The following is a 13230-nucleotide window of genomic DNA, read 5'->3' as shown; positions in this document are numbered from 1 at the left end:
ATTTTCCCATTGATATGAATGGGTAAAGTCTGATCGGCTGTGTGAGGTTCCACCTTTTGGTTTGACAGCTTTGGTTTGGTTTTGGTTTGATAGCTTTGCAACACTATTGACATTCATGTAGTAGTCAGCCTTGTCAGATGTAGTGATGGGCATACGAATAAGGGGGGGAGGGGGGGGGTGTTAAGTTACCCTTGTCGCTAACTATAGCTAATGAGATCCACGCTGTGTTCACTCACGTTCCACGTCTCTCCAATGCTTCACTCGTGTTCCATGTCACTCCAGTACCTCCACCTTCCGGGTTTGGAGGAGGAAGCATTGACGTGACGTGAAACTCGAGTGAAAGTGATGTGAGCAGCATCAGCTATAGGCGGCGACATGGGTAAGTTAACCCCTACATAGGCGAAATTACGTTTACAGATGGCGGGGCTATTCAGAAGGCCATCACTAGTCAGGAGTTACTTTGCCTTCTTGATGTGTCTGAAATCATTTGTTTGAGCAAAGGTAGGGTTTGTACACAGTAGAGATGGTCAGTTCGATTCTCATTATTCTGGCTTGCTTGGAAATGTCATGCAAGCTGTATTGACTGGCCTAGTTGCAAACTGCATTTGCTATAATTGCCCCAAATTTTAAACACAAGAATTAGAAAGCTTTCTTGCATTAAAAACATAATTTCATTGTGTACAAAATGTACTGTACTGTTTTTGTTAAGACATCTTGTTATTACATGTTACAGTATTTTTTTTAAGCACATTAAAGCAAACTGCAAACAACCAAAAACATTGTTTATACTTTGTGTTAGAGGCCTGCGCGGGTCCACTTTTTCATAACCTCACCCGACCCGCTTTCTGGTGAATTTGATAACCGCCTGCGATCCACAGGCCCGCTACCCGACCCGCGACCCGCTTTTTTACATTTTTCTTCTAAAGTGCACATTTGCATAGTTGCCCCCAGTGTAGCCAGCCTAGTTGCCCCCAGTGTAGCCAGCCTAGTTGTCCCCAGTGTAGCCAGCCTAGTTGTCCCCAGTGTAGCCAGCCTAGTTGTCCCCAGTGTAGCCAGCCTAGTGGTCCCCAGTGTAGCCAGCCTAGTGGTCCCCAGTGTAGCCAGCCTAGTTGCCCCCATTAGCAAAGTTGCCCTCAGTGTAGCCAGCATAGTTGCTGAAGGAGAGGCAGTTAGGACAGCGGCAGGGAGGGGGGCCAGAACCCCCCCCCCCGCCCTCACCTGGGTCCCCTCCTTCAGCTCTCTCCCCCTCCAGAATAGCGGCGGCGCTGCGGGCGGGCGGAGGATTACTCACCTTCTAACTCCGCCAATCAGGAAGCACAGTGGGCGGCATTGAAGGCGGAGATCTGTGACAACAGGGACGCTGCGTTCCAGCGCTTAGAACGCGGAAGTTAGAAAGTAAGTAATCGCCCGCCCGCAGTGCCGCCGCTATTCTGGAGGGGGAGAGAGCTGAAGGAGGGGACCCAGGTAAGGGAGGGGGGGGGGTTCTGGCCCCCCCTCCCTGCCGCTGTCCCAACTGCCTCTCCTTCTAGCGCTTCGTCCCCTCCTCACTACCCGCAGACAGCTACCCGCAACCCTACCCACACCTCGCTACCCGCACCTGACCCGCACCCGCAGCTTATATCAATTCGGGTACCCGAACCTGACCCGTATTTCGGGTCACCCGCGGGTACCCGCATGTACCCAACCCGCTGCAGGCCTCTACTTTGTGTCCTAATTGAGAGTTGTCCAAAAGTAAAACTTCACACGTCACTATATATAATAGTGACTTGACTTACAATCATCCTCTTGGAACAAAACTTGTTTGTAAGTGCGGGACTGCCTGTATTAGCATCTCTAGAACACAGTTCTATAAAGTAAATGGCCATATTCCACTACTGTCTTACTCCATATTATAGCAAGAACCACTCAGCTAAGTTAAGAGAAACAACACTACATCATTACTGTATGGAAAGACGTTCATTCAGTCTGGAAAAATGTAAGATATTTGAATGTACAATATCTGCAGTAATGAAAACCATCAAAAGCTGCGATAAGACTGACTTGCATGAGGACAACACCTACAAAGGAAGATTGAGTTACCACTGCTGCAGAGGAGAAGTTCATACAAATCACTGGCTTCAGAAACTGCAGATTAACAATACCTCAGATTAAATGCTTTATAGCAGGGGTCAGGAACTTTTTTGGCTGAGAGAGCCATAAACGCCACATATTTTAAAATATAATTCCGTGAGAGCCATACAATATGTTTTAAACTGGGACTGTGCGCATGCGCAGCAGAGGGCTGTCCCTGTTGCCATGGTGATGTGTACACAGTTGATCCTCCAGGCAGCAGAAGTGTCAGACACGTCTTCATTTTCACTTGGGCTTCAGTCACATCAGCAATTTCTCTAAGAGCCAGACAGGAGAAATACAGACTAACAACTTGTACAATTAGCCAGCTGACTAGGGGGTTGATTCACTTTGTAGGACGAGATCCCCGCACTTTGGCCCAATAGGCTGCTTCTCAAGTGACAGACAGCCTATTGGGCCAATCAAAGTGCGTGGATCTCGTCCTACTAAGTCACTGGACCTGACAGGATCCAGTGTGGGACAATTGGAGTGGCAGTTAGTTTTGGGGGAGTGCGAGTAAGTTAGTAGTGCATGGTACAGCAGTAGCGTGCCTACTTTGAAAACTTTACTTACGCTGTCACACTAAGCTGCGCTGCTTGAGCAGTGTAGCTTAGAGAATCAACCCTTAACTGGGAGCCAGATGTAGCCATCAAAACAGCCACATCTGGTTCCTGAGCCATAGGTTCCCTACCCCTGCTTTATAGAGATCAAGTAGCAGATACATCTCACTATCAGCCTTCAGAGGAAACTGTGTGAATCAGGCCATCATGGTCAGATGCACTGGCCTACACAGTCGCTAGACCTAATTTAACTGAGATGATTTGGATGGACTGTACTGCTAAGTGAAGGCAAAGCGGCCATCAAGTGTCCAATGCCTCTGGGAACTTCTTCAAGACTGCTGGAAAACCATTCCAGGTGACTACGTAGTGAAGCTCAATGATGGAATGCCCAGAGTTTGTAGTCATTAAAATAAGATCTGAAGAATAATCTTTTGAAGAATGTAAAATATAAACTAACTTATGTGTTTGCTATGTAATTGCAGGTATGTGTCCTGTTTAGTTTTCATGTCTAAATGTAGAAAATAATAAAAATAAAAGAAACCCATTGAATGATAAAGTGCACCCAAACTGGTACTGTGTGTCTATCATGGCATGCACTGTGTATAAGAAAAATAGGAGGAGCGCTCCGTAGTGTATTAAACCTTTTAATTAAGAACCACTCAAGGGTTAAAAACACTTACAAAAAATGTGAAGAACATCAGACATATCATGGGTAGACAACCCACGCTTGACAAAGGCGTGGATACGCCGAAACGCGTTGCGAAGTTACTGCATCCAGTGACCAGAGGATAGGCTCCCGGTGTCCATTAACATCTAGGACTACTCCCACTGCTGGCCACAGAGGAGGAACAGGTTGCCATCCAAGGTCGTTGTTTTGGGGTTGGCTACCCATGATATGTCTGATGTTCTTCACATTTTTTTAAGTGTTTTTAACCCTTGCGTGGTTCTTAATTAAAAGGTTTAATACACTACGGAGCACTCCTCCTTCTTCTATTTTTCTTTTTTGTGCTACAGTCATACCCTTCAGCCGGGGTCGAGGAGCAGTCAGTGGTCGTATTAAGAATAACCAGAAGTGGTGTATGTTTAGCGCAAGATTTCACATTGTTTGTTCTTCTTACTGTGTATAAGATACTGGCACCAAAAAAGGTTTGAAATAGTTTGCTGATTTTTATAAATGTTGAGTCCTCTGGGTTATTTTAGGACCCTTCCACAGCCCTGTACTTAGATATGCTTTACTGCATTTATAGTGCAGCTGTAGCTAAGATGCCAAGCATTTCAATATATAATAGGATCAAGGAGGCGCCCCAGGGTGGATATGGCTCTTGTAAGCTATTGGAAACAATAATTGGTCTCACCTTGGGTGAGGAATGGAATTTTAAAAATATATTTATTGGACACATGATGCACTTACCTGCTTCTTCATGTCAATATAACCGTGTTTTTCAACATGTTGGACTAGGAACACTTGTCTTAAGTTGGCCACACATGATACAATAAAATGATCTGATTTTACGGCAATTCGACAAAAACTATCAGATTTTCCCCAAAAATAAAGTTGTTTTTTTTTTTTTTTTTTTTTTTATTCGAACAAGAAATCCGATTGGATTTCCCGTTTTTATTCAATAAGTCGATCAGGACTGCTGTTTTTTTCTGATCAATTTTTAGGAAAGTTGAATAGTGTAGGGTAGATTGTCAATTTCCTTTATATATAATCCTAAGCAATTTTCTTAGTCTTCAAATTTTTTTTTTTTTTTTTTATAATTGGGTAAAAATGTAACACACGTGTGTGTGTGTGTGTGTGTGTGTGTGTGTGTGTTGTACATTGGTCAGATTTTTGAAATGTTACAATTAGTCAGAAAAATGTATTGCAATTCTTGAATTGAAAAGATATTAAAAAAATTGTATGGTGTGTGGCCACCTTTAGGCACATCATTCAAGGCATGTATTCATTTTTAAAAGGCTCAGTTTTCCATCCGTGACCCAAAGTTCCGTTAGCACACGGTGGTTGATAACTAGTGGTCCATTTGGCGGAATCTCGACTGAACAGATTGGTTAAAATGGAGCAATGTGAACGGAATCTATTGATGAACATAGGATCCGTTCACCTCCATTAGGGTCTGTTCCGTTAGACCGCTAAATGGACAGTTTTTGTTGGGCCAATGTGAACCGGGTCTAAGATAAGTTTATATGAACTGTGTAGCCAGACCTAAAATTTGTATTTCTGTCCAGCCAATCAATAATCAGGTAGCTGCATACATAACAGGCAGATTTTGATTCACTAAGCTGCGCTGCTAAAGCAGCACAACTTAAATTGAGCAGCGTAAGTTAAAAATCCTGCTCACACGCTACGTGTTGTAGTGCTGCGTAGCATGCGCTGCTAACTTACGCCTGCTCCTTGCTAATTACGGGCTGCTCCTTTAACCCCACCTACAGACCCGTCAGGTCCAGTGTGGCTGTGTCTTTGTAGGTGATCCCCGCGCTTTGACTGGCTCAATAGGCTGCCTGTCACGTGACAGGGATCACGTCCTACAAAGACACTGGACCCGATAGGGCTGAGGGTGGGATTAAAGGAGTGGCCGGTACTTAGCAAAGAAGGGGCGTAAGTTAGTATCGCATGCTACGCAGCACTACAGCACATAGCGTGCGCACGGGAATTTTAACATGGTCGATTTATATTGCACTTTAGCAGCTTAGTGAATCAAGGCCCTTGTGTTTGTCCATTTCACATTAAGCAGGTACTGAATACACCTGTTTCCTGACTATGAAGAGTAGGAACAACTCGTACCTCTGTTGTCTTCCCATTCAAAGGCAAGCTGTAAGGATACCATGGCTCATATGCAATTCACATTTTTCTCCTGAGTTTTCTCCTTGGTGATATTTTTTCACCTTCTGTTTAAAATAACTTTTCAGCACTCTGCAACTAAAAAAGTACCAAAAAGTAGGTGAAAAGTACTATAAATATTATTTTGAATATTATTGACAAGGGGCCATATGCAATTCACTTTTTCACCTGAGTTTTCTCCTAGGTGATATTTTTTAACTTCTCAGTAAAATGCCTTTTAAGCCACCAGAAAGCAAGAAAATACTCAAAATAATTTTTATAGTACTATTTCACCTACTTTTTTGGTACTTTTTTAGTTGAAAAGTGCTGAGAAGTTATTTTAAATTGGATATGAAAAATTATCTCCTGGGAGAAAAGTCAGGTGAAAAAGTGAATTGCATATGGCCCAAGGTGTGAAAATAACACCTAGGAGAAAAAGTGAATTGCATATGGGCCCATGTGTAATGCAGTACAGCCTGACTAGTTCACAGTGCTGGTTCGCTATATCCATGTAAATGTTGCTAGGCTGGAGTATTACAAATGACTACTATAAATGGAGCTCGGCTACAGTGGTGCTTGATTGTGACCTAAAACATCATCTGATTTTTCAATCAAGACCTTAAAGTAGACAAAGAAATCCCAGTTAAACAAGTAAAACAAAAATTATTATATTTAGTCATGTATTTATTTGAATAAATGATCCAGTGTGTGGAAAAAATGTATTGTACTCATTCATAATATTTGGTGTGACCCCCTTGTGCAGCAATAACTTCAACCAAATATTGGTGTTTTATACATCAATAATTATGTTTGAGGTAACAGTTGATCAGTTCTGCACATCAACTTGTATTTTAGCATATCCCTCCATACAGAACAGCTTTAGCTCATGGGTGATGACAAAGGACTCTTTTCTTGTCCAAAATTAACACGTTGATATCTGTAGGAATCAAGGAAGGAGCACACTATCCAATAGTAGTATCAAGAGGATATGCCTGGCTATCCAGTCACCAAGCGGACGTACATGTAGGAATAGAAAAAGCTGGCGCCATCTGATGTATTATGCTATTTTATTGTTGCATGATCTGTCACAGAAAAACATCTTTACGTTTCGGAGCATTACGCTCCTATTTCAAGTTGGTGGCAGTCTGACAATCAAGTATACATACACTCAAATGTATATAGCCCGAATGTAAGTCATAGCCAAACACAGGCTAGAATGCATACCTAGCCAATAGCAGGTCCGAATGCACACAGCGAACCTGATGGGGAACTCTTGTGGTAGAGGAGCCAATGGGCTGTCAGAACGCTCCTCTGAGTGTGCGGCGCTCCCCCGTTACGTCACCAAGCCACCTCGTCATCTCCGCCCACTAAAGAACGGAGTTCACGCATCGGTGTGTCAAAGGAGGAGTGGAGGACAGGCGTCATGCAGCGTCATGAGAGGGGAGCCATGCGCATGTCACTGGATGGAAGAACCAAAGGCTGAGTGTACATGAGGCGTCCTGTGAGAGCCAGTCCTCATCTCCGCGCCACCTCCACTAACATCACCATGGCGATGAGGAGAAACAGGGGCGGGTGAGCGTGGGAGAGAAACGCCCACCCAGGAAACCAATGCGGTGGCCTAGAAACCAGGCTGTAAACACCATACACACTTGTGCATACATAAAGAAAGCAGCAGGGAGTGAAATAAACATGAAACACAATATCAGATGTATCAAAGGTATACATATACATCAAAAATTGATACATAAAGCTTGCATGTGGCCACACAGGCTAGAGCAGCGGCGTGAGGTCATATTGACGATTGAGACCCCTGGGTTCAAGACAATCCAATGTCCTGATCCAGAAGGCCTCTCTATATAAGAGTTTTTAAGTCTATGTCCGCCTCTTTGTTGTTTTTCTGTAACAGATCATGCAACAATAAAAGAGCATAATACATCAGATGGTACCGGGGTGGTGAAATTTTTTGCAACTTTATCAGATTTTGCAACCGGTTGCACTTCTTTATAGGTATAGCTATCAGAAAGTGCAACCTAACCATTGACTTCAACCTATCTGTATCAGAAAATGCAACCCAACCAAACCCTATTCTCACACAGAACCCTCCCCTCTTACTCAACTAATAACCCCCCCTGGAGGGAACAATCCCCCCTCTTGCTCAACTAATAACCCCACCACCCCCCGAGGGAACAATCCCACCTCTTGCTCAACTAATAACCCCCCCTGGAGGGAACAATCCCCCTTCTAGCTCAATGGGTTCTGTGGATGCAAAAAATTACAAGCGTGTTAACAGAGAGGAGCCACGCTTACACAGTCATACACTGTCTTCTATGGCAAGATGCAAAATATGATGGGTTGCAAAATTTTTCATTACACCGGCTTCTTCTATCCCCACTTTGATATCTCTTTGATATGCCTTGTTGTCTGTGTGCAGACATGGTGTCCATAAACATTAAAACTTAAAGGGAACGGGGGGCGGAGCTGAGCATGGCCGAGTGAGGACGAAGAGCTCCCGGCTATATGTAGCTTTTTAGCGATCTACACACCCGATGACCTACGCTTTCTCTACCTAATGTGGTATGGCAAATCGCGCTCGTGGCAAAGCACCTCGCAGTAAGACCCCCAGGCAAACTAGTCATTAGACTACTTCTTCTCTCCAAGAGCCACCCGAAGCACGACTTCCAAAATGGCCGACACCCCGGCCTTGGGTTCCTCTCCTGTAAGCTCTGCGGGCTCCCCTGGTTCCTCGGGGAAGGCTCATGCAATGGAGGAGCTTTGGGCTTATTTGAGGGATATGCCCACAAAAGCTGATATGCAGCAGCAGACTGAGCGGATAGTTAGCTCTACAAAAGAGGAAATAGCCGGGCTGAGAGCGGACATAACTTCTGCGACACAGCGAGTGAACAGCCTTGAGGCAGATGTGACAGCGCTCAAAGCTGAAATTGCGGCCCTTAAAGAGAGCAGAAACAAGATGGAGCTCCGGCAGAGCCAGTCACGCTCTCAGATAGAGGACTTACAAAATAGAAGCAGGAGAAACAACATAAGGGTGCGCGGCCTCCCTGAGGCCACCAGGGCCGACGATCTCCCGGCAACTCTTCAAGCCATTTTCAATGGTCTGCTTGACCGCCCAGAAGACACCACAATTAAGCTGGACAGAGCCCACCGCGCCCTACGTGCGATGCCTAAGGGAGCTGACACCCCCCCCTCCCCCCCCCCCCCCCCGAGGAACGTTATCTGCAGAATCCAGGATTTCCCTCTGAAGGACGCTATTATGTCAGCAGCCAGGGCAGCAGGGACATATGATTTTGATGGAGCCACCATATCTTTCTATCAAGACCTGGCACCATCTACCCTGGCGCAGAGACGGGCGCTGAAACCTATCCTTCAAGCCCTGCACCAGGCTGGAGCGGAATACAAGTGGGGCTTCCCATTCTAACTTTTTGTAACCCTGGGCTCCCGATCAGCCACTCTCAAGCACCCCAGAGACCGCACCGACTTCTTCAATACTCTCGGAATTGCTGCAGTCGCTGTGCCGGAGTGGGACCCAGACTCCCTGGAGTTCGCCCGTCCCCAACGTGAGTGGAGATCGAGAGGTTCCCCTTCCAGAGATGCTTGACAGAAGTTTCGTTACTATCCTTATTGAGGTGACATTTACATGTTGATGTGCCCCCTTGCTCAGCTGCAAATTACCCCCCCCCCCTGTCACGCCTATGCTGGAACTAAGGGCCCCCTCTGACGCTGATATCTAAAGGGACTACCGTTAGCTATCGGACTGACCCCCTGGGCTAACCGTTTGAACATTTCTTCTCCTCTGCACAACCCACCATAATGGATTGATATGCCCAGGTTAATCCGCCCCACATACGCACTTCCACAGCAGTCCCTTCTTCCACTCCTATGGGTCCTTTGGTATTCAGTGACAACTTGTGGATCATTAAGTTCCTAACCGACCCCATTAGGTCACAAACTTGAAATGGGGGAATGGGCATAACGTGTGATGGGAGTGCAGGAGCTATGGGGAGGGAAATGTGGGACCGGGGTTGTGAGGGCTGGCAATTCCGTGGGCCTTGCTTTGAACTAAGATGTTACACTGCAGATTTGTTGCTGCTGTAAAACTATGTTCAGTGCTAAAATACCATTGGGAGAGAGAACGTGTTGAATTTTTGTTATATTCTTTCTTATAGTGTGGACCTTATGGGCTGGGAGCTCAAGGTGGTTACGGGTACATGCTCTGTTTCGTTCTCCTTTCCCTTCTAGGCCAGTGGTTTAGACATATTCCCCTCTCTTCAAAGTTGAAGAGGGGGGCTGGCCTAACTGGAGTGATGCAACCCGGGAGATTTTCTCTCCGAGAGTTGCAACAATGGAGAAATTCTTCTCCCTTCATCTTTCTCTTGCTTACTTTCTTCTTGCTCTATCTCATTTCTTTCTTTCCTTTTCTCCCCACTCTTCTGGAGACTGGGGTTGGGGACTGGGCATGGGGACTAGATGAGTATGTTCTCTGCTCTGGAGCAGATGGCATCACTTAATGTGAAAACATTCAACATCAGGGGGTTAAATAAACCTGAGAAGAGGTCCTCGCTTCTGGCTGAAATGAGGAGATCTAACATACATGTGGTATTTCTGCAGGAAACCCACCTTAAGGGGACAGTTCACCCTCGGCTAGACAATAAGTACTTCCCCCTAGCCTTCTACAGTAATGCCCCAGACTCCAAAACAAAAGGGGTGGCAATCTTGTTTTCAAAGGGGGTGTGCCTGTCTCAAATCCAACAAAGCTCTGACACTGAAGGTCGTTACCTTCTAGTCAAGGGCCTGATCAATAATCAAATGTTCACTTTTGGCACTTATTATGCTCCCAACATGGGGCAGCACACCTTCCTGGAAAAATTTCTGAACGAATTAGATGCTTTTGCGGAGGGGAGCTTGATCCTGGGTGGAGATATGAACCTAGCACTCGACCCATCCTTAGACACCTCAACCGGTAGATCCTCTATCCCGCACAGAATACTCCTAAAATGTAAACTAGCCCCGAGAAATAGACAGCTTGTGGATGTATGGCGGATTCGGGACCCGACAGGCAGAGAATATACATTCTATTCTGCACTCCATGGAACCTACTCCCGCATAGACCACATCTTGGTATCGCACAACTTAATTTCGCGTGTGTCAAAGGCGGAGGTGGTCCCAGGAGTACGGTCGGATCACTCTGCGGTTTCAGTATCACTTGAGATATTAGAGGGTAGACGGAGCCCATACACCTGGCGGCTTAATACATCCCTCTTAAAGGATAAAACAATAGAGGGAAGAGTGAAGAGGGCTTTAACAAATTATTTTGAAACTAATGATGTTGGGGGGGGGGGGTCTCCCCAATGTCTGTGTGGGCGGCCCACAAATGTGTTATTCGTGGAATACTGATTAAAGAGGGTAGCAGAATTAAACGTGAAAGGACAGAAGCAATCGAACGCTCACTTGGGGAGATACACAGATTGCAACTCTTACACCAGAGCTCGCTACTGGATACGGACTTAGCTGCACTCACTGCCGAACTGGAAAAACTTAAAGCGCTACTGTTCTTTAAAGCAAGTTACGCAGCTTCTAGATGCCAGCGCCATTACTAGGAGTTTGGCAATAAGTGTGGGCGCCTTTTGGCGCGTGCACTCCGTATCCAGCAGGCGACGAATTATATACCACATATTAATGATAATAGTTCAAGGAAGCACCATAAATCCCAATCAATAGCGTGAATATTCAAACGCTTCTACGAAAAACTGTATGACATCCACGGTCGCGCCCATGGACGAGCAGATCCCGCCTTACCCCAGCGTATACGGTAATACATCCGCAAATCGGGGATGCCCATTATTCCCGAGACGGAGTTAGAGGAGCTGGGGGAGGCCATTTCCTTGACTGAACTACAGTTGGCCTTCTCACAGATCCCGTCAGGAAAGGCCCCAGGGCCCGACGGTTATGCGTTGGAATACTATAAATTGTTCCTACCCATGCTACAATCCCCTCTACTAAAGGCATTGAACTCCTTAACTGACCCGGACACCCCCACAACATTTCCAGACGATATGCTATCTTCACACATAACAGTAATCCACAAAACTGGCAAAGACCCCTCTTCCTGTGCAAATTATAGGCCCATTTTGTTGCTGAATATCGATCTTAAAGTGTATGCCAAGGTTCTAGCGAATCGTCTGTCCCCCTTTATATCCCAATTGGTGCACTATGACCAGGTGGGATTTATCCCAACGAGAGAAGCTAGGGATAATACCCAGAGGACTATGTCGGCAATTCATTGGGCACGATCGAGGGCCTCGCCAATGATGCTACTGTCTACAGATGCAGAGAAGGCCTTCGATCGTGTCCGATGGGAGTTCATAGAGGGAACTCTGGGTCATATTGGACTCCCGCAGAGTATGCTTACACATATTATGGCTCTATACAAGGTTCCATCTGCTAGGATAAAGGTTAATGGGGAACTATCAGAACCCCTACGTATTTATAATGGAACGCGGCAGGGGTGCCCCCTGTCCCCTTTCATTTTTGCGCTTTCCCTAGAGCCACTACTCTGTACCATTCGGGCTAATCCTGACATCACAGACCTCCAGCTCCCCACTTCCCAGCATAAGGTGGCAGCATATGCTGACGGCCTTCTCTTTTTTATCACCAACCCCCATATCGCTGTCCCCAACTTAATTCAGGAATTTTCCTTATACGGCTCCTCTATATCTTTCAGACGCTGCCGGTTCAGACTCCTGCTTCCTTCTTTAACCTCCTTGCCGGTCTAAAAAATCCGGCAAGGAGGCAGCGCTGCACTTTTTTAAAAAATTTTTTTTTAAATCATGTAGCGAGCCCAGGGCTCGCTACATGATAGCCGCTGAGCGGTGGCATCCCCCCAGCCATGGCGACCGGGCGGGATGAGGTCACCGACGTCATGGACGTCGTGACGTCAGAGGGAATCCCGATCCGCCCCTTAGCGCTGCCTGGCACTGATTGGCCAGGCTGCGCAGGGGTCTGGGGCGGGGGGGGGGGGGGGGCGGCTCGGCGGGTAGCGGCGAATCGGCGGCGAGCGGCGGCGATCGCGTACTACACGCAGCTAGCAAAGTGCTAGCTGCGTGTAGGAAAAAAAAAATTATGCAAATTGGCCCAGCGGGGCCTGAGAAATCCTCCTGCGCAGGTTACCCCGAACTGTGTTCGGGATAACCGGCAAGGAGGTTAAGGAAATTAGGTTGTGCTTCAGAAGGTTTATCTGGCGGGGTAAGCCACCTAGGCTCAAACATGCATTGATTATACAACCAAAAAGCATGGGTGGCATGGCAGTGGCAGATATGGAACTCTATTACGCCGCTGCGGTCCTGCTGCGCATAGTTGATTGGCACCGGCATGGTTCATTCAAGCAGTGGGTCGAGATGGAGAGAGACATAGCTGGATCGCAACTACAACATTTGCCATGGACAGGGAAAACCGTCCCCACCCTGAGAGCTTCTTACCCACTAATAAATGACACAGTGAGACTCTTCCATAGGCTTAATGGCTCTCTCCATCTCTCCCCATGGCCTTCTCCTATGATCCCACTGCTAGACAACCCAGGATTCCCCCTGGGCACATCCATTAAAGCATACAGACATTGGAGGCAGCTCCCCCGGCTGCGGGCACACCACCTACTAGATAATGGTGAGTGGGTAGATATCTCAAGCTTACGCACTCGTCTACACGCCCCAGCACTCGACCATTGGTCAT

The sequence above is a fragment of the Hyperolius riggenbachi genome, chromosome 5, assembly GCF_040937935.1.
Source record: "Hyperolius riggenbachi isolate aHypRig1 chromosome 5, aHypRig1.pri, whole genome shotgun sequence".
NCBI lineage: Eukaryota > Metazoa > Chordata > Amphibia > Anura > Hyperoliidae > Hyperolius > Hyperolius riggenbachi.
Note: the sequence above shows the minus strand (reverse complement) of the source record.